A 20,846-nucleotide genomic window follows, 5' to 3' on the forward strand; every position below is an offset into this window, starting at 1 on the left:
AGCCCAAGAGCAGAATTCACAACAGTAAACCGCTGCGTTTCCGCGTGTTTTTTTCCGCAGCATGGGCACAGCGTTTTATGTTTCCCATAGGTTTACATTGTACTGTAAACTCATGGGAAACTGCTGCGGACCCGCAGCTACGGAAACGCTGCAGATCCGCAGCAAAATCCACAACGTGTGCACATAGCCTTAGGGTTAGGGCTAGGGATAGGGCTTGGGTTAGGGTTAGGGTTAGAGCTAGGATTAGGGTTAGAGCTAGGGTTAGGGCTAGGGTTAGGGTTGGGGCTAAAGTTAGGGTTAGGGTTGGGGCTAGGTTTAGGGCTAAAGTTAGGGTTTGGGCTAAAGTTAGGGTTAGGGCTAGGGTTGGGGCTAAAGTTAGGGTTAGAGTTGGGATTAGGGTTACATTTGGGATTAGGGTTAGGTTTGGGATTAGGGTTAAGGCTAGGGTTGGGATTAGGGATAGGGGTGTATTGGGATTAGGGTTAGGTTTTGAGGTTAGGGTTGAGATTAGGATTAGGGGTGTGTTGGGTTTAGGGTTTTGATAAGGGTTATGCTTATCTTTGGGATTAGGGTTAGGGGTGTTTTGGGGGTTAGGGTTGTGATTAGGATTATGGATCGGGTTGGGATTAGGGTTAGGGGTGTGTTGGGGTTAGGGTGGGAGTTAGAATTGGGGGGTTTCCACTGTTTATGTACATCAGGGGGTCTCTAAATGCCACAGCCAATTTTGCGCTCAAAAAGTCAAATGGTGTTCCCTCCCTTCTGAGCTCTGCCGTGCGCCCAAACAGTGGTTTACCCCCACATATGGGGCATCAGCGTACTCAGGATAAATTGGACAACAACTTTTGGGGTCCAATTTCTCCTGTTACCCTTGTGAAAATAAAAACTTGGGGGCTAAAAATCTTTTTTGTGGAAAAAAAATATTTTTTATTTTCACGACTCTGCATTATAACCTTCTGGGAAGCACTTGGGCATTCAAAGTTCTCACAACACATCTAGATAAGTTCCTTGGGGGGTCTAGTTTCCAAAATGGGGTCACTTGTGGGGGGTTTCCACTGTTTAGGCACATCAGGGGCTCTGCAAATGCAACATAATGCCCGCAGACCATTCTATCAAAGTCTGCATTCCAAAACGGCGCTCCTTCCCTTCCGAGCTCTGCCATGCGCCCAAACAGTGGTCCCCCCCACAAATGGGGTATCAGTGTACTCACGACAAATTGGACAACAACTTTTGAGGTCCAATTTCTCTTGTTACCCTTGTTACCCTTGTGAAAATAAAAATTTGGGGGCTAAAAAAATCTTTTTTGTGGAAAAAATATATATTTTTTTATTTTCACGACTCTGCATTATAAACTTCTGTGAAGCACTTGGGCATTCAAAGTTCTCACAACACATCTAGATAAGTTCCTTGGGGGGTCTAGTTTCCAAAATGAGGTCACTTGTGGGGGGTTTCTACTGTTTAGGTACATCAGGGGCTCTGCAAACGCAACATAACGCCCGCAGACCATTCTATCAAAGTCTGCATTCCAAAACGGCGCTCCTTCCCTTCCGAGCTCTGCCATGCGCCCAAACAGTGGTTTATCCCCCACATATGGGGTATCAGCCTACTCAGCATAAATTGCACAATAAATTTTGGGGTCCAATTTCTCCTGTTACCCTTGTGAAAGTAAAAATTTGGTGGTGAAAAATCATTTTTGTGGAAAAAATATGATTTTTTTTATTTTCATGGCTCTACATTATAAACTTTTGTGAAGCACTTGGGGGTTCATAGTGCTCACCACACATCTAGATAAGCTCTTTGGGGGGTCTAGTTTCCAAAATGGGGTCACTTGTGTGGGGTTTCTACTGTTTAGGTACATCAGGAGCTCTGTAAATGCAACATGACACCCGCAGACCATCCCATCAAAGTCTGCATTCCAAGCGGCGCTCCTTCCCTTCCGAGCCCTGATGGGTACCCAAAAAGTGCCCTCCCCCACATATGGGGTATCAGCGTACTCAGGACAAACTGGTCAACAGATTTTGGGGTCCAATGTCTCCTGTTACCCTTGAGAAAATAAAAAATTGCAGGCTAAAAAATAATTTTTGAGGAAAAAAAAAGGATTTTATATTTTCACGGCTCTACGTTATAAATTTCTGTGAAGCACTTGGGGGTTTGAAGTGCTTACCACACATCTAGATAAGTTCCTTAAGAGGTCTAGTTTCCAAAATGGGGTCACTTGTTGGGAGTTTTTACTGTTTAGGCACATCAGGGGCTCTCCAAACGCGACATGGTGTCCAATCTCAATTCCTGCCAATTCTACATTGAAAAGTAAAACGGCACTCCTTCTCTTCCAAGCTCTGCGGTGCGCCCAAACAGTGGTTTACCCCCACATATTGGGTATCGACGTACTCATGAGAAATTGCACAACAAATATTGTGGTCTAATTTCTCCTGTTACCCTTGTCAAAATAAAAATTTTGGGGCAAAAAGATCATTTTTGTAGAAAAAATGCGATTTTTTATTTTCACGGCTCTACGTTATAAACTTCCGTGAAGCACCTGGGGGTTTAAGGTGCTCATCACACATCTAGATAAGTTCCTTAAGGGGTCTAGTTTCCAAAATGGTGTCATTTGTGGGGGGTTTCCACTGTTTAGGCACATCAGGGGCTCTCCAAACGCAACATGGCGTCCGATCTCAATTCCAGCCAATTCTACATTGAAAAAGTAAAATGGCACTCCTTCTCTTCCAAGCTCTGCGGTGCGCCCAAACAGTGGTTTACCCCCACATATGGGGTATCGACGTACTCAGGAGAAATTGCACAACAACTTTTGTGGTCTAATTTCTCCTGTTACCCTCGTGAAAATAAGAATTTGTGGGCGAAAATATCATTTTTGTGTAAACAAATGCGATTTTTTATTTTCACGACTCTACTTTATAAACGTCTGTGAAGCACTTGGGGGTTTAAAGTGCTCACCACACATCTAGTTAAGTTCCTTAAGGGGTCTAGTTTCCAAAATGGTGTCACTTGTGGAGCGTTTCCACTGTTTAGGCACATCAGGGGCTCTCTAAACATGACATGGCATCCGATCTCAATTCCAGCCAATTCTGCATTGAAAAAGTCAAACGGCGCTCCTTCTCTTCCAAGCTCTGCGGTGCGCCCAAACAGTGGTTTATCTCCACATATTGGGTATCGGCATACTTAGGAGAAATTGCACAACAAAATGTATGGTTAAATTTCTGTTTTTACCCTTGTGAAAATAAAAAAATATGGTTCTGAATTAAAATGTTTGCAAAAAAAGTTAAATGTTCATTTTTTCCTTCCACATTGCTTCAGTTCCTGTGAAGCACGTAAAGGGTTAATAAACTTCTTGAATGTGGTTTTGAGCACCTTGAGGGGTGCAGTTTTTAGAATGGTGTCACACTTGGTTATTTTCTATCATATAGACCCCTCAAAATGTTTTCAAATGTGATGTGGTCCCTAAAAAAAAATGGTGTTGTAAAAATGAGAAATTGCTGGTCAACTTTTAACCCTTATAACTCCCTAACAAAAAAAAATGTTGTTTCCAAAATTGTGCTGATGTAAAGTAGACATGTGGGAAATGTTATTTATTAACTATTTTGTGTGACATATCTCTCTGATTTAAGGGCATAAAAATACAAAGTTTGAAAATTGCAAAATTTTAAAAATTTTCGCCATATTTCCATTTTTTTCATAAATAATCGCAAGCAATATCGAAGAAATGTTACCACTAATATGAAGTACAATATGTCACGAAAAAACAGTCTCAGAATCAGCGTGTCACGGGGAGACTAGGTGAGTGAGAGCTAATAACCCGGGCCCCTGCAATTTCCCTCAGACTAGGGAAATCCTGACTGACCCTCTACCTGGAGTTTACACTGATGGTGTGCATGTCCAGGCCTCGAACCTCACCCTGTCTCCTGTTTCAACCCTAGGCTGAAACCTCTGCCCACCACCCAGTGAAGAGGTAATACACCAATACCCACAGTTAGCACAGACAAAGATAAAGGAAAATATACACCACGCCGCAGTCACTCAGGAATACACTATAAATGTGCAGGGCTAAATAAATACAAATATAGGAAGGAGTAAATAAGACAAAGGAAAATACACAACCAGCAACGAATCTCCAAAAACCAGCTCTCCACTCCAGACCGAGATAACAACGCACAAGACAGAAGCTATAATCGGCGACGCCCAATGATCAGGAGAACTATTTAAAGGCAATGGGCATGGCCCAGCTTCCAATCCGAGGATCAGGTAAATTAACCCCGGAACAGCTAGATAAAATCTAGCCGACGCCAATGAGCACATAGTGGTCAAAAGCGGAATTACCGCTGTCTGTCGAACGACCTGGTCTGAACAGCGTCCGACATGACAAAGCGGGATCCGTCAAAGCGTTCCATAGTTATAACCTCATAAAGTGACAGTGGTCAGAATTTTAAAAATTGGCCCGGTCATTAAGTACCAAATTGGCTCTGTCACTAAGGGGTTAAATTCATCCCTGCCTTCCAAACAAAATGCAACATGTGTAGCACTAAACTACTGCAACAAGATAGTTATATGCACAGTCCGGAACTAATTCGCAGCAATAGCTAACAAGATCCTCACTGATAGTAATAAATCACTTGGCACTCAAATGGTTTCTTTCAGATGAAAAAAGACCTTCATCAGAAATATCTTTAACAAAACTGGAAGCATAGGACAATGAGGTATATGAGCCTAGGCAACCCGGGATGGAAAGCGCACCTGGAGCGTCTCACAGATCCTTGAAGGGAGAAGGAGGGCGTGTGTCACGATCCCTTAGCCGCGGCCAGCAGTTTGTCACAAAATCCCCAGGGATTCCTGACCACTGCCACCAATATGTCACGGATTGGGGTGACTTTAGACCAACAGACGGCTATCACATGTGCAGGGGGGCTTATCTTAGTTATCCCTCCACTGCCACAATGTGATAAAAAAACACACACACAAGGCTATTGACCTCTTAGTTTACAGCAGGGGCTTATTTTAGGTATCCCACTGCTCTTCCATATACCATGAACTGCAGGGATTTGTGTATATCCCGCTTACAGTTCCACTTAAACCTTGCAGCTCTCTGGCGCCCCCCTTTCTCTCAGGTCAGATTAGGTACTGCACCTAGGGTAATTAGTCGCCAGAAAGGCTGCCTGCTATGTACTGGCTATTGGGCACGCTGCAGCGACGCGATGAACTACTCCCACTCAGGCAGGAACAATAATTATCAATGCCGCAGTCGCTACAACACCCAAAGGCCTGCACAGTACACGGTATTACTGCCACCAGCTTCGATTAAACGGGTCTGAAGCTAACCCAACACAGTAGCGTAAATTCCCTTCAGAAGACTTAGGGTATGTTTTTAGAGCATGGAGAAAGAACTGGCATGAAATAATATACCCCACAAAATGTAGGCAGTGCTTTATCAAAATATTTTACAAAGATGTTACAAATGAGACAATTGCAAATATGTACAAGGTGATTATAACATAAAGGGGATTAAAGGAGAAAAGATAATACTCACATATTCTCAGTTCATTGCATTGCAGGCAACCATACATCCCAGCTCATTGGACGTGCTCAGGGCTCTCCAGGTAAAGACAAGAAGACTGAGCTGGGGATCTGGGCAGACAGTTATAGCTGGAGCCTGTAACATCCCAGGAAGGGGTTGGATCACCTCGTCCCTCCTACCTCTTCAGTTAACTAACTTTTCCCTAACCTATATCTAATTTCTATAACTCCGCTGCAAAACATGTCATCGTCATATCACACCCAGCATTCATCTCGGATTATCGTTGGCAGTCTAATGAGATCAAATATGTCCTGTCTGGGATACATATTTACCGAGAAATCCCTACTTCTTTACTTGATGGAGTTAGACGCTCAGGTTTAGTGTGGCGGATAGATCCATCGAGGGGGATTAAGAATATATATTCTCGTATTCTTAACTTAAATGGTTTGCCTAATATCTTACAAAAACAGAACAAAAGAACTTTCATGGATTCTGGAAGTTTCTCATCCAGTTAAAGCTGGTCACTTTCCACTACAGGAAATGCCGGTCGTAAATACCTTGGCTCTCAGAGCTAGAGGCCATAAAATCTCTACACTCATTGACAAGACAAGCTAAAACACAGTGAAAGGGGGGGTCAGCACCCACAATATGTGTGCTGGCAGAGAAACTAAACTTATATGATATTTCATACCATATCGTGACACCTCCCCCTTTTGGCGTGCGTTAGGGAGGTAGAACCCCACGGTATGCCTCCATGCGCACCTCAGTGGGTTCACCCTGGTGGGACAGTCCATCTGCATTCCCATGCTCTTTGCCTGCTTTGTGTTTAATGGTGAAGTCAAATTGCTGAAGGGCAAGGCTCCAGCGCAGCAACCTGCCGTTGGTTCCACACATGGCATTTAGCCAGCGCAGAGGGTTGTGGTCGGTCACCACAGTGAAGGTGCAACCATTCAAGTAGGGCTGCAAGCGCTGCAGGGCCCAGACTATGGCCAGGCACTCCTTCTCAATGGTGGAGTAGGCCACTTCCCTCGGCAAAAGTTTCCGGCTCAGGTACAACACGGGGTGCTCTTGGTCCTCCGAGTCAACCTGGCTGAGCACAGCACCGAGGCCAAACTCGCTGGCATCAGTCTGTACCAGGAACGGTCGACTGATGTCGACTGCTTTCAACACAGGGGCGTTGCACAGTGCGGTTTTCAACGCCTGGAAGGCCCCCTCACAGCCATCTGTCCAGTTGACGATGTGGGGTAGCTTCTTCCTGGTGAGGTCCATCAAAGGTTTTTTCCAGGCTACTATAGTGCTGCACAAAGCGCCTATAGTACCCTGCAGTGCCCAGGAAGGACATCACCTGTTTCTTGGTCCCAGGAGTGGGCCAGTTCACGATCGCACCCACTTTCTCAGGCTCTGGCTTCAGGGTGCCTCCGCCTACCCGGTGCCCCAGGTAGTGGACCTCACTCATGCCCATCTGGCACTTTCCCGGCTTGATAGTCAGTCCTGCTTGATGAATTCACCTTAGCACCTCCTCGAGATGCTGCAGGTGTTCATCCCAGGAGGGACTGAAGATGGCAATGTCATCCAAGTACGCCACTGCTTACTTCTCCGGTCCCTGAAGCAGGAGGTTGACCATCCGCTGAAAAGTGGCAGGGGCATTCTTCATGCCGAAGGGCATGACCGTGGACTCGTACAGTCCAAAGGGTGTGATAAAGGCGGACTTCTCCTGTGCCTCAGGGCTCAGGGGAATCTGCCAGTAACCGCGACTCAGATCCATTATTGTCAGGTATTTTGCGCCAGCTAACTTCTCAAGCAGCTCCTCGATGTGTGGCACTGGGTGCGCGTCAGAGGCTGTAATGGCGTTGAGCCCCCTGTAGTCCACGCAGAACCGGGTGGTCCGGTCCTTTTTTGGCACGAGAACTACAGGTGAGGCCCACGTGCGCTTTGACCGTCGAATCACCCCCAGCTGTAACATCTCATCTATCTCCTGGCGCATAATCCGCTGCACCAGGTCAGAGATTCGATAGGGTGTTCGCCGTAGTGGGGCGTGATTCCCGGTGTCCACCTCGTGGACGGCTAACTCAGTCCTTCCAGGCCGGTTGGAGAACACGACCCGGAAGGGTTCCAGTGTGGTTTGCAACTGCAACCGCTGTGGTTCATCCAGCGAGGCGCTTACCTCCACGTCCTCAATGGACCCACCGGCCTTGGCTTGGGCCAGCATGTCCAGGAGGGTGTCTTCCTCCCCGTCTTCGGGTGCGCTGCAGACCGGTAGGACGAAAGATTCACGTTCGTGATGAGCCTTCATCATGTTGACGTGAAAGGCCTTTCGCCTACCCCGAGCGTGGTCAAGCGTGACCACGTAGGTGACCGGGTTGAGCTGTTGGTAGACGACGTACGGGCCCTCCCAGGCTGCCTGAAGCTTATCCGTTGGTACGGGGACCAGCACCCACACCTTTTGACCCACGTGGTAGGTCCGCTCCCGGGCGTTCTGGTCGTACCAGTGCTTCTGATCAGCCTGAGCCTGCGTCATGTTGTCATGCACCAACTGCGTCAAGGTCTGCATCTTGTCACGGAAGCGCATGACATACTCCACTGTTATGATCCTAGTGGCTGAGGATCGCAAAACGGACTAGCTAAGTAAATGAACTTAGACACGAGCTCTAGGGAGGTGGTAACTGGACTGACCGCAAATCTGATCCTAACCAACACACTAAAGGTAGCCGGTGAACGTACCTAAATTCCTGGACGTCTCGACGCAGCCTGAGAAACTATCTACTCCTGGAGGGAAAGTAAGACCTCACTTGCCTCAAGAGAAATCACCACAAAGATATAGAAAAGCCCCCAACAAATAATAACGGTGAGGTAAGGGGAAAGCACAAACGTAGAATGAAAACAGATTCAGCAAATGAGGCCCTCTAATACTAGATAGCAGAAGACAGATAGGGAACTGTGCGGTCAGTTAAAAAACCCTATACAAAATATCCACGCTGAGAATACAAGAACCCCCACACCAACTAACGGTGTGAGGGGAGAAACTCAGCCCCCTAGAGCTACCAGCAAGCAAGGAAATCACATATTAGCAAGCTGGAAAAGAAACAAAAATAAAGCAAGAAACATATGACCACTGATGGTCAAAAATGAACCAAGCAAAACTTAGCTTCTATTGAAGAGACTGATAACGAACGACTGCAGGAGAGCTCCAAAATGGCACTGAAGACATTGACAGCAGGCAAGGAATAATGGTCCAGGTGAGCTAAATAGCAAACCTGAATAGCAAGTAACGAAACAGCTGATTCCAGCCAAAGAGCCGCAGTAAAACAAAAAGGCCACTAGAGGGAGACAAAACAGAGAACTCACACAGTGTTCACAACAGTACCCCCCCCCCCCTTGAGGAGGGGTCACCGAACCCTCACCGGAGCCCCCAGGGCGATCAGGATGAGCCAAATGGAAGGCAAGAACCAAATCGGCCGCATGAACATCAGAGGCGACAACCCAGGAATTATCCTTCTGACCATAGCCCTTCCACTTAACCAAGTACTGAAGCCTCCGTCTCGAAATACGAGAATCCAAGATCTTCTCCACCACATACTCCAATTCTCCCTCAACCAGCACCTGAGCAGGAGGATCAACAGAAGGAACCGCAGGCACCACATACCTCCGCAACAAAGACCTATGAAATACATTATGAATGGCAAACGATGTTGGGAGGTCCAAACGAAATGACACAGGGTTGAGGATTTCCAAAATCTTATACGGACTGATAAAACGAGGCTTGAACTTAGGAGAGGAAACCTTCATAGGAACATACCGAGAAGACAGCCATACCAAATCCCCAACAAGAAGTCGGGGACCCACACCCCGACGGCGGTTGGCAAAGCGCCGAGCCTTCTCCTGTGACAACTTCAAATTGTCCACCACATGGTTCCAAATCTGTTGCAACCTATCCACCACAGAATCCACCCCAGGACAGTCAGAAGGCTCAACCTGACCCGAGGAAAAACGAGGATGGAAACCAGAATTGCAGAAAAAAGGCGAAACCAAAGTAGCAGAACTAGCCCGATTATTAAGGGCAAACTCGGCCAATGGCAAAAAAGTCACCCAATCATCCTGATCAGCAGAAACAAAACATCTTAAATAAGTTTCCAAGGTCTGATTAGTTCTCTCGGTTTGGCCATTCGTCTGAGGATGGAAGGCCGACGAAAAAGACAAATCAATGCCCATCTTCGCACAAAAGATCCACCAAAATCTGGACACAAACTGGGATCCTCTGTCAGACACAATATTTTCAGGGATGCCGTGCAAGCGAACAACATTCTGAAAAAATAGAGGAACCAAATCGGAGGAGGAAGGCAACTTAGGCAAGGGCACCAAATGGACCATTTTGGAAAAACGATCACACACCACCCAGATGACAGACATTCTCTGAGAGACTGGAAGATCCGAAATAACATCCATGGAAATGTGCGTCCAAGGCCTCTTCGGGACAGGCAAAGGCAAAAGCAAACCGCTGGCACGAGAACAGCAAGGCTTAGCCCGAGCACAAATCCCACAGGACTGCACAAAGGAACGCACATCCCGCGACAAGGAAGGCCACCAGAAGGACCTAGCCACCAAATCTCTGGTACCAAAAATCCCAGGATGGCCTGCCAACACTGAAGAATGAACCTCGGAAATAACTCTGCTGGTCTATCTATCTGGGACAAACAGTCTCTCTGGTGGGCAACGGTCAGGTCTATCCGCCTGAAATTTCTGCAGTACTCGTCGCAAATCTGGGGAAATGGCAGACAAAATCACTCCCTCTCTGAGGATACCAGCCGGCTCTGAAACTCCCGGAGAGTCAGGCACAAAACTCCTAGAAAGAGCATCAGCCTTCACGTTCTTCGAACCAGGCAGGTACGAGACCACAAAATCGAAATGGGAGAAAAACAACGACCAACGAGCCTGTCTAGGATTCAGCCGCTTGGCAGACTCGAGATAAATCAGATTTTTGTGATCGGTTAAGACCACTACACGATGCTTAGCTCCCTCGAGCCAATGTCGCCACTCCTCAAATGCCCACTTCATAGCCAACAACTCCCGATTACCAACATCATAATTCCGCTCGGCAGGCGAAAATTTTCTTGAAAAGAAAGCACAAGGCTTCATCACAGAGCAATCAGAGCTTCTCTGCGACAAAACAGCCCCTGCTCCAATCTCAGAAGCATCAACCTCGACCTGAAAAGGAAGAGAGACATCAGGCTGACACAAAACTGGAGCCGAAGAAAACCGGCACTTCAGCTCCCAAAAGGCTTCCACGGCCGCAGGAGACCAATTAGTCACATCAGAACCCTTCTTGGTCAAATCCGTCAAGGGTTTAACCACGCCAGAATAATTAGCAATGAAGCGACGGTAAAAATTAGCAAAACCCAAGAACTTCTGAAGACTCTTAACAGATGTAGGCTGAGTCCAGTCATGAATAGCCTGGACCTTGACTGGGTCCATCTCAATAGTAGAAGGAGAAAAAATAAAACCCAAAAAGGAAACCTTCTGTACTCCGAAGAGACATTTTGAGCCCTTCACAAATAAGGCATTAGCACGCAGGACCTGAAATACCATCCTGACCTGCTTCACATGGGACTCCCAGTCCTCAGAAAAGACCAAAATGTCATCCAGATACACAATCATAAATTTATCCAGATATTCTCGGAAGATGTCATGCATGAAGGACTGGAACACAGAAGGAGCATTAGAGAGTCCAAAAGGCATCACCAAGTACTCAAAATGGCCTTCGGGCGTATTAAATGCTGTTTTCCATTCATCCCCCTGCTTAATGCGCACAAGGTTATACGCACCACGAAGATCTATCTTGGTGAACCAACTGGACCCCTTAATCCGAGCAAACAGATCAGACAACAATGGCAAAGGATACTGAAATTTGACCGTGATTTTATTTAGAAGACGATAATCTATACAAGGTCTCAGAGAACCATCCTTCTTGGCCACAAAAAAGAATCCTGCACCAAGAGGGGAGGAGGACGGACGAATATGTCCCTTCTCCAAAGACTCCTTTATATAGCTCCGCATTGCGGCATGTTCTGGTACAGACAAATTAAAAAGTCGTCCCTTAGGGAACTTACTACCAGGAATCAAATTTATAGCACAATCACAATCCCTGTGAGGAGGCAGGGCACCGGATCTGGGCTCATCAAATACATCCTGGTAGTCCGACAAAAACTCAGGGACCTCAGAAGGAGTGGAAGAAGCAATTGATACCAAAGGAGCTTCGCCATGAATCCCCTGGCAACCCCAACTTGACACAGACATAGCTTTCCAATCCAGAACTGGATTATGGGCCTGCAGCCATGGCAGACCCAACACGACAACATCATGCAAATTATGCAGCACAAGAAAGCGAATCACCTCCTGATGCACAGGAGTCATGCACATGGTCACTTGAGTCCAATATTGAGGCTTATTCTCAGCCAATGGTGTAGCATCAATTCCCCTCAGTGGAATAGGAAATTCCAAAGGCTCCAGGACAAAACCACAGTGCCTGGCAAACGACAAATCCATCAGATTCAGGGCGGCACCTGAATCCACAAAAGCCATAACCGAGTAGGATGACAAAGAACAAATTAAAGTAACAGACAAAATGAATTTAGGCTGTATAGTACCAATGGTGACAGGTTTAGCGATTTTTTTAACGCGCTTAGAGCATGCTGAGATAACATGAGTAGAATCACCACAGTAAAAACACAACCCATTTTGACGTCTATGATTGTGCCGCTCAATTCTGGTCAGAACTCGGTCACATTGCATAGACTCATGTCTCTGTTCAGAAAACACCGCCAGATGGTGCGCAGATTTGCGCTCCCGCAAACGCCGATCAATCTGAATGGCCAAAGCCATTGAGTCATTCAGACTTGCAGGCATGGGGAACCCCACCATAACATTCTTAATGGTTTCAGAAAGACCTTTTCTGAAATTTGCAGCCAGGGCACACTCATTCCATTGAGTAAGCACCGACCATTTCCGAAATATTTGACAATACACCTCAGCTTCATCCTGGCCCTGAGAAAGAGCCAGCAAGGCCTTTTCTGCCTGGTTCTCAAGATTAGGTTCCTCATAAAGCAGTCCAAGCGCCAGAAAAAACGCATCCACATTCAGCAATGCAGGATCTCCTGGCACCAGAGAGAAAGCCCAATCTTGAGGGTCGCCACGTAACAAGGAGATAATAATTCTAACTTGCTGAGCGGAATCACCAGAGGAACGAGGTCTCAAAGATAGAAATAATTTACAATTATTCTTAAAATTCAGAAACATAGATCTATCTCCAGAAAACAACTCAGGAATAGGTATTTTTGGCTCTGACATAGGGTTATGAACAACAAAATCCTGAATGCTTTGCACCCTTGCAGCAAGATGATCCACACTAGAAGTCAGACTCTGAATATCCATGTCTGCAGCTGAACACAAAACCACCCAGAGATTAAGGGGATGAGAGAAGCTGGCAGACTGCAGCAAAGATAGAGAGAGGAAAAAAAAAAAAAATTGTACTCAGGGCTTCTCTTATCCCACTTCTGTGATGCATTAAACACTTTTCGGCCTGCTGTACTGTTATGATCCTAGTGGCTGAGGATCGCAAAACGGACTAGCTAAGTAAATGAACTTAGACACAAGCTCTAGGGAGGTGATAACTGGACTGACCGCAAATCTGATCCTAACCAACACACTAAAGGTAGCCGGTGAACGTACCTAAATTTCTGGACGTCTCGACGCAGCCTGAGAAACTATCTACTCCTGGAGGGAAAGTAAGACCTCACTTGCCTCAAGAGAAATCACCCCAAAGATATAGAAAAGCCCCCAACAAATAATAACGGTGAGGTAAGGGGAAAACACAAACGTAGAATGAAAACAGATTCAGCAAATGAGGCCCTCTAATACTAGATAGCAGAAGACAGATAGGGAACTGTGCGGTCAGTTAAAAAACCCTATACAAAATATCCACGCTGAGAATACAAGAACCCCCACACCAACTAACGGTGTGAGGGGAGAAACTCAGCCCCCTAGAGCTACCAGCAAGCAAGGAAATCACATATTAGCAAGCTGGAAAAGAAACAAAAATAAAGCAAGAAACATATGACCACTGATGGTCAAAAATGAACCAAGCAAAACTGCAAGCGCTGCAGGGCCCAGACTATGGCCAGGCACTCCTTCTCAATGGTGGAGTAGGCCACTTCCCTCGGCAAAAGTTTCCGGCTCAGGTACAACACGGGGTGCTCTTGGTCCTCCGAGTCAACCTGGCTGAGCACAGCACCGAGGCCAAACTCGCTGGCATCAGTCTGTACCAGGAACGGTCGACTGATGTCGACTGCTTTCAACACAGGGGCGTTGCACAGTGCGGTTTTCAACGCCTGGAAGGCCCCCTCACAGCCATCTGTCCAGTTGACGATGTGGGGTAGCTTCTTCCTGGTGAGGTCCATCAAAGGTTTTTCCAGGCTACTATAGTGCTGCACAAAGCGCCTATAGTACCCTGCAGTGCCCAGGAAGGACATCACCTGTTTCTTGGTCCCAGGAGTGGGCCAGTTCACGATCGCGCCCACTTTCTCAGGCTCTGGCTTCAGGGTGCCTCCGCCTACCCGGTGCCCCAGGTAGTGGACCTCACTCATGCCCATCTGGCACTTTCCCGGCTTGATAGTCAGTCCTGCTTGATGAATTCGCCTTAGCACCTCCTCGAGATGCTGCAGGTGTTCATCCCAGGAGGGACTGAAGATGGCAATGTCATCCAAGTACGCCACTGCTTACTTCTCCGGTCCCTGAAGCAGGAGGTTGACCATCCGCTGGAAAGTGGCAGGGGCATTCTTCATGCCGAAGGGCATGACCGTGGACTCGTACAGTCCAAAGGGTGTGATAAAGGCGGACTTCTCCTGTGCCTCAGGGCTCAGGGGAATCTGCCAGTAACCGCGACTCAGATCCATTATTGTCAGGTATTTTGCGCCAGCTAACTTCTCAAGCAGCTCCTCGATGCGTGGCATTGGGTGCGCGTCAGAGGCTGTAATAGCGTTGAGCCCCCTGTAGTCCACGCAGAACCGGGTGGTCCGGTCCTTTTTTGGCACGAGAACTACAGGTGAGGCCCACGCGCTCTTTGACCGTCGAATCACCCCCAGCTGTAACATCTCATCTATCTCCTGGCGCATAATCCGCTGCACCAGGTCAGAGATTTGATAGGGTGTTCGCCGTAGTGGGGCGTGATTCCCGGTGTCCACCTCGTGGACGGCTAACTCAGGCCTTCCAGGCCGGTTGGAGAACACGACCCGGAAGGGTTCCAGTGTGGTTTGCAACTGCAACCGCTGTGGTTCATCCAGCGAGGCGCTTACCTCCACGTCCTCAATGGACCCACCGGCCTTGGCTTGGGCCAGCATGTCCAGGAGGGTGTCTTCCTCCCCGTCTTCGGGTGCGCTGCAGACCGGTAGGACGAAAGGTTCACGTTCATGATGAGCCTTCATCATGTTGATGTGAAAGGCCTTTCGCCTACCCCGAGCGTGGTCAAGCGTGACCACGTAGGTGACCGGGTTGAGCTGTTGGTGGACGACGTACGGGCCCTCCCAGGCTGCCTGAAGCTTATCCGTTGGTACGGGGACCAGCACCCACACCTTTTGACCCACGTGGTAGGTCCGCTCCCGGGCATTCTGGTCGTACCAGTGCTTCTGATCAGCCTGACCCTGCGTCATGTTGTCATGCACCAACTGCGTCAAGGTCTGCATCTTGTCACGGAAGCGCATGACATACTCCACTGTTATGATCCTAGTGGCTGAGGATCGCAAAACGGACTAGCTAAGTAAATGAACTTAGACACGAGCTCTAGGGAGGTGGTAACTGGACTGACCGCAAATCTGATCCTAACCAACACACTAAAGGTAGCCGGTGAACATACCTAAATTCCTGGACGTCTCGACGCAGCCTGAGAAACTATCTACTCCTGGAGGGAAAGTAAGACCTCACTTGCCTCAAGAGAAATCACCCCAAAGATATAGAAAAGCCCCCAACAAATAATAACGGTGAGGTAAGGGGAAAACACAAACGTAGAATGAAAACAGATTCAGCAAATGAGGCCCTCTAATACTAGATAGCAGAAAGATAGGGAACTGTGCGGTCAGTTAAAAAACCCTATACAAAATATCCATGCTGAGAATACAAAAACCCCCACACCAACTAACGGTGTGAGGGGAGAAACTCAGCCCCCTAGAGCTACCAGCAAGCAAGGAAATCACATATTAGCAAGCTGGAAAAGAAACAAAAATAAAGCAAGAAACATATGACCACTGATGGTCAAAAATGAAACAAGCAAAACTTAGCTTCTCTTGAAGAGACTGATAACGAAAGACTGCAGGAGAGCTCCAAAATGGCACTGAAGACATTGACAGCAGGCAAGGAATAATGGTCCAGGTGAGCTAAATAGCAAACCTGAATAGCAAGTAACGAAACAGCTGATTCCAGCCAAAGAGCCGCAGTAAAACAAAAAGGGAGACAAAACAGAGAACTCACACAGTGTTCACAACACTCCACTAGGGACACTCCAGAAGGGTTCGGCTCCTCTTCCCAGGATTCTCTTACCAACCCAAGGGGTCCCCGGACTCGCCTGCCGTACAGGAGCTCGAAGGGGGAGAACCCCGTCGAGGCCTGCGGAACCTCTCGGTAAGCGAACAGCAGGTGTGGGAGGTACCGCTCCCAGTCGCGCCCTTGAGTCTCAACCAGCATGCGTAGCATCTGTTTGAGGGTACCATTGAAGTGTTCACACAAGCCATTGGTCTGTGGGCGATACGCACTCGATACCAGGTGCTTCACCTGCATTCTCTTACAGAGAGCCTCCATTAGACGAGACATAAATTGGGTCCCTTGATCAGTAAGCATTTCCCTGGGAAATCCTACACGTGAAAAGATGGCCAACAGGGCATCCGCCACCTTATCTGCCCTAGTTGACGACAGAGCTACTGCCTCTGGGTACCGGGTAGCGTAGTCTACCACAGTAAGAATATATCTTTTTCCAGAGCTGCTGGAGACGGCCAGCGGGCCCACAATGTCCACCGCGATCCTCTGGAAAGGCTCCTCTATCACTGGCAAAGCAATCAGGGGAGCCTTAAGAGCAGGCCCCGCCTTCCCCACTCTTTGACAGGTGACACAGGAGCGGCAGTAGTTTGACACATCTGTCCCCATCTTAGGCCAATAGAAGTGTTGAGACAGCCGGGCCTTTGTTTTGCTGATCCCCAAGTGTCCAGCTAGCGGGATCTCATGGGCAATCCACAACAACTCACCCCGGAATTGCTGCGGGACGACCAGCTGTCTTTCCCTCAACCACTCCTTTTGTGATTCTCCGGGTACTGTCTCCCGGTACAACCTTCCTCCTTCCCAGAACACCTTCTCCTTATCAGCCTCGGAGAAGCGCGTCCCGGCGAGTTGTCTCAAACTCTCTAGGCTCGCATCTGTGTGCAGAGCAGCCTGAAACTCCTGGCTAGGGGAAGCCAGAAGCGACGTCAGGGTCCCTTCCCCACAGGAACCTTCTTGGACCTGCTCTGGGTCCACCTCTGGTTCAGTCACAGTGATGACTGAGGAGGGTCCGGAAGGCAGATAGTTATCTGCGTTCCAGGCACTCTGACTGCGGGTGACAGCAGCTACGTAGGCTGTCTCCCCGGGGATTTCTACAGACCCATCAGCCGACGCTGCTATGGGCTCTACCTCCCCATCCACCCCCATTACCTCAGGAGCATTGCTACTTATGGGCCAGTTACCTTCCTCGGGGGCACTGGTCAATTGCATGGCATCACCTTCCTCACGGTTCCCATGTATCTCCCCATTTCCGGTAGCACCGACACTTGCCCCTGCTAGGGGTTCCTCAGCCGTCTCACTCCGCAGAGCGACGTGGCTGAGCACTCCTGTACCTATGGACACATCAACTTTCACAGAAACATCATTATCAGGTTCAGTTGGCACAGGTACAACATTTTCACCATCAATCCTAGGGAAAAAATGGTTATCAGATGCATCATTACAAGATAAAGCATGGTCAGGTAACACATGCGATCTCCCATCATCATCATCATCAACATCGGGGTTACCGTTACCATTATTAGCAGATTGGGGAGGGGTGTCAACGACGTAGTATGCCACCAACCTCCCCAAATCAGTCCCCAACAAAACATTAGTGGGCAAATTATCGGACAGCCCCACTTCCTTCACCCCGCTCCCAGCACCCCAATCAATATAAACCCGGGCCATCGGTAAGGGACAGCTGATGCCCCCCATCCTAGTGACAGTTAGGGTTTTCCCCGGAATGATTTCTTCAGGGGCCGCCAGTTCGGGTCGGATGAGGGTTCGTTCAGCCCCGGTGTCTTTGAGGCCTGTAGCAACATGGCCTCCCACAGTGATGTGCTGTACGTTGTCACACACCCTCCCAACCACACCACCCACCAAAAGAACTGCTGCATTAGGCCCTGGGGCCTTGGCTGGGGGGTTCTTCTGCTTGCCTGGACAGTTGGGACTGATATGACCAGGCTGCCTGCAGTGGTAACAGTGGCGAAGTTCGGTGGTAGGTCTGGGGTTGTTGGCCACGGGGACAGGACCTCTGGTGTGCTGGCTGGCAGGGGTATTGGCGTTGGTTCAGGGCCGGCGTTTGGCACAGGCAGACCAGGCAGACGCCTGGGGCCCCCACCTAGAAAGGGGGCCACCTGCCTCTGCAGCCCCTGTATGAAGTGCCCAGAGGGTGTACAGCAGTGCTGTGCATTGCTCTGTTGTTCTGGAATGCCTCTCCCAAACCCCCCTTGAGACCCCCACAGTGCTGTGATTTACTCATGTGGTCCGGAGCTCTGTGCTGATTGCTGTAGGATCAGGTTTCACAGTCACATACAGCAAGGATCAGCATAGGCTCTGACCAGTCACTAAATAATTGCTTGTAATCTGACAGGGCGACCTGCTGTCACTACTGTCTGGATGACACAAGACAGGAATATTGTCTGCTGAATCAGGGTATTAATTATATAGAAATAAATGAATTCCCAGGTGAAATAATAAGGGTAAACTATACACATATATAGTACAGGTGAACATAGGAATCAGCATTTTTGGTGCATTTTTTTTTTTTTTGCAGCCAAAGCCTGCTCTCTTGGCAGTAAAAACACTGCTTTCAAAACACCCATTTTTTATGGTATGTGCAGAGGATCCGGAAATGGCAGCCCTTTGGACGCAGTGGACATGTGCTGCGTCCAAAGTGCTGTCATCTTTTGAACACAGGTGATTCCGCATGTGTTCATTGATCTGTGCGGAATCCCTGCGTCCTATACATTGCAGGGGTGAGATTTCCCTTGTGGAGACTCGCGTCTATGCCATATAAATTGACATGCTGGGGTCTGGAGAGACGCGCAACATGTCCGTCTCCGCAGGTGAGGTGCAGGTGATAGTGCACGCATAGTAGAGATGGAATTTCTTGAAATCCCATCCACTACACTGTAACATCTGGCCGCTGCGGGTTGGACGCTGCACAAGTACACAGCAGCCGACCCGCAGTATTTACCGATTGTGGGCACATACCCTTAGAGCTTTTGCTGTTTGTTTTTTACAGTATCCATTTTGTCTACAGTACATGTTTAATAAAGTTAGTGTTATTCACAAAAAACTCAGCGAAAAACAACGTTGCAACATTTGCAGCATTGTTTAAACTTGTTCATTGCCTTCTACGGGTGAAAAAAATTGCTGAAAGAAGTGACATGCTGCAGATTTAAAAAACGCTGCAGTTGTGAAATTCAGTCAGGGGAAAATAAAAGGGTGTGCAGGAGATTTCTGAAAATCTCAGTTTTTGCTTGTGCTGTAAACTTCTTATTTGCAGAAGAAAGAGCTGCAAAAATTCTGCATATGAAAATGGCAAAGTGGCAGCAGTGACCCTGCATACAGCTAATAGAGGCAGACCCGTTGGCCGATATAAGGCCGCTAAATATGGGGGCCACAGTGCAATGTTATCATTTGGGGCCCCCACTTAAAATTTTTGCCTAGGGCCCCACTTTGCCTAAAACCGGCCCTGCGTTGGTTGCAGGCTTACCCCCTCTAAAGCTGGTGGTGACTGGCTTCTGCACTTCCGATCTACGGTTGGCCGCATCGGCAATCTGCGCTGCTTTCGTCACGTCTTTGGGTTCTCTGTCCATCACGAACTGTCGCACCTTTAAATGTTTATTTTATTTTCAAAGTTAACACATAACAACACAAACATAAAATACTTCAATACAAATTATAATTACAACAACACGCACAAAAATAAATAAATAAATAAATAAATAAAAAAAAATATATATATATATATATATATATATATATATATATTATATATATATATATATATATTATATATATATATATATATATATATATATATATATATATATTGTAACAACTGTTTTAGGACAAATGGTATTTACTCGCTATCCAGGTTTGCCGAATCTTTGCTACCTTTTTTCTCCTAGTGCGAGACTGAGACAACATTAATTCATATTTACAATTCACATTCAGCTTTTCGGTCAGCTCTTTTAGGGTTGGAGGAAAGGTCTCCTTCCATTTTCTAGCCAACAGTATTCGAGCTGCTATCAATATATGAGATATCAACCCTCTAATTTGCTTAGGAAATATTTCCAAACCAATATGTAAAATCGCCATTGAGGGTGTAATTTGTGCCATTACCCCTGAAATCTCCATAATCAGCTTCAACACACCGCCCCAAAAGGATAGAAGCCTCGGGCACGAGTACCAGATATACCTCTGGTTGCCTACTTGTCCACATCCTCGCCAACATAAATGGGAGGCTTGCGGATTAAATTTTGCAATTCTCTCTGGGCATAGATACCATCTCATTTGAGTCTTCTTTAATTGTTCCACGTGATTTATGCACGATGACACTCTCTTAACCTCCTTTATGCTATTTCCCCATAGTTCTAATTCCAATACCTCCCCTAACTCTAGCTCCCATTTTTTCATATAAGGCAATTTAATCTCTTCAACTGGGTTAATTAAAGCTCTATAAAACACTGATATTCCTTTTATAGTTGGACCTGATGTTACTATGAGTTTTCCCAACTTTCCCTCTCCCGTAGTGCCAGAATATCTCGCTATTACAATTTTATTTAGAAAATTCCTAATTTGTAAATACTGATAAAAATATTTTTGTATTCCGGTATATTTATTGGCTAATTGATCAAAAGGAATAACTCCAGTGATTTCCATTATATGTACTAAATTTTGTATACCCGCCCCTCGCCAATGTTGGAGGTTTAAATAAGGAATATGGGGCTCAATGGCATATATTGACAATGTTTCACATGGT

The sequence above is a fragment of the Ranitomeya variabilis genome, chromosome 2 (genome assembly GCF_051348905.1).
Source record: "Ranitomeya variabilis isolate aRanVar5 chromosome 2, aRanVar5.hap1, whole genome shotgun sequence".
Classification (NCBI taxonomy): Eukaryota; Metazoa; Chordata; class Amphibia; order Anura; family Dendrobatidae; genus Ranitomeya; species Ranitomeya variabilis.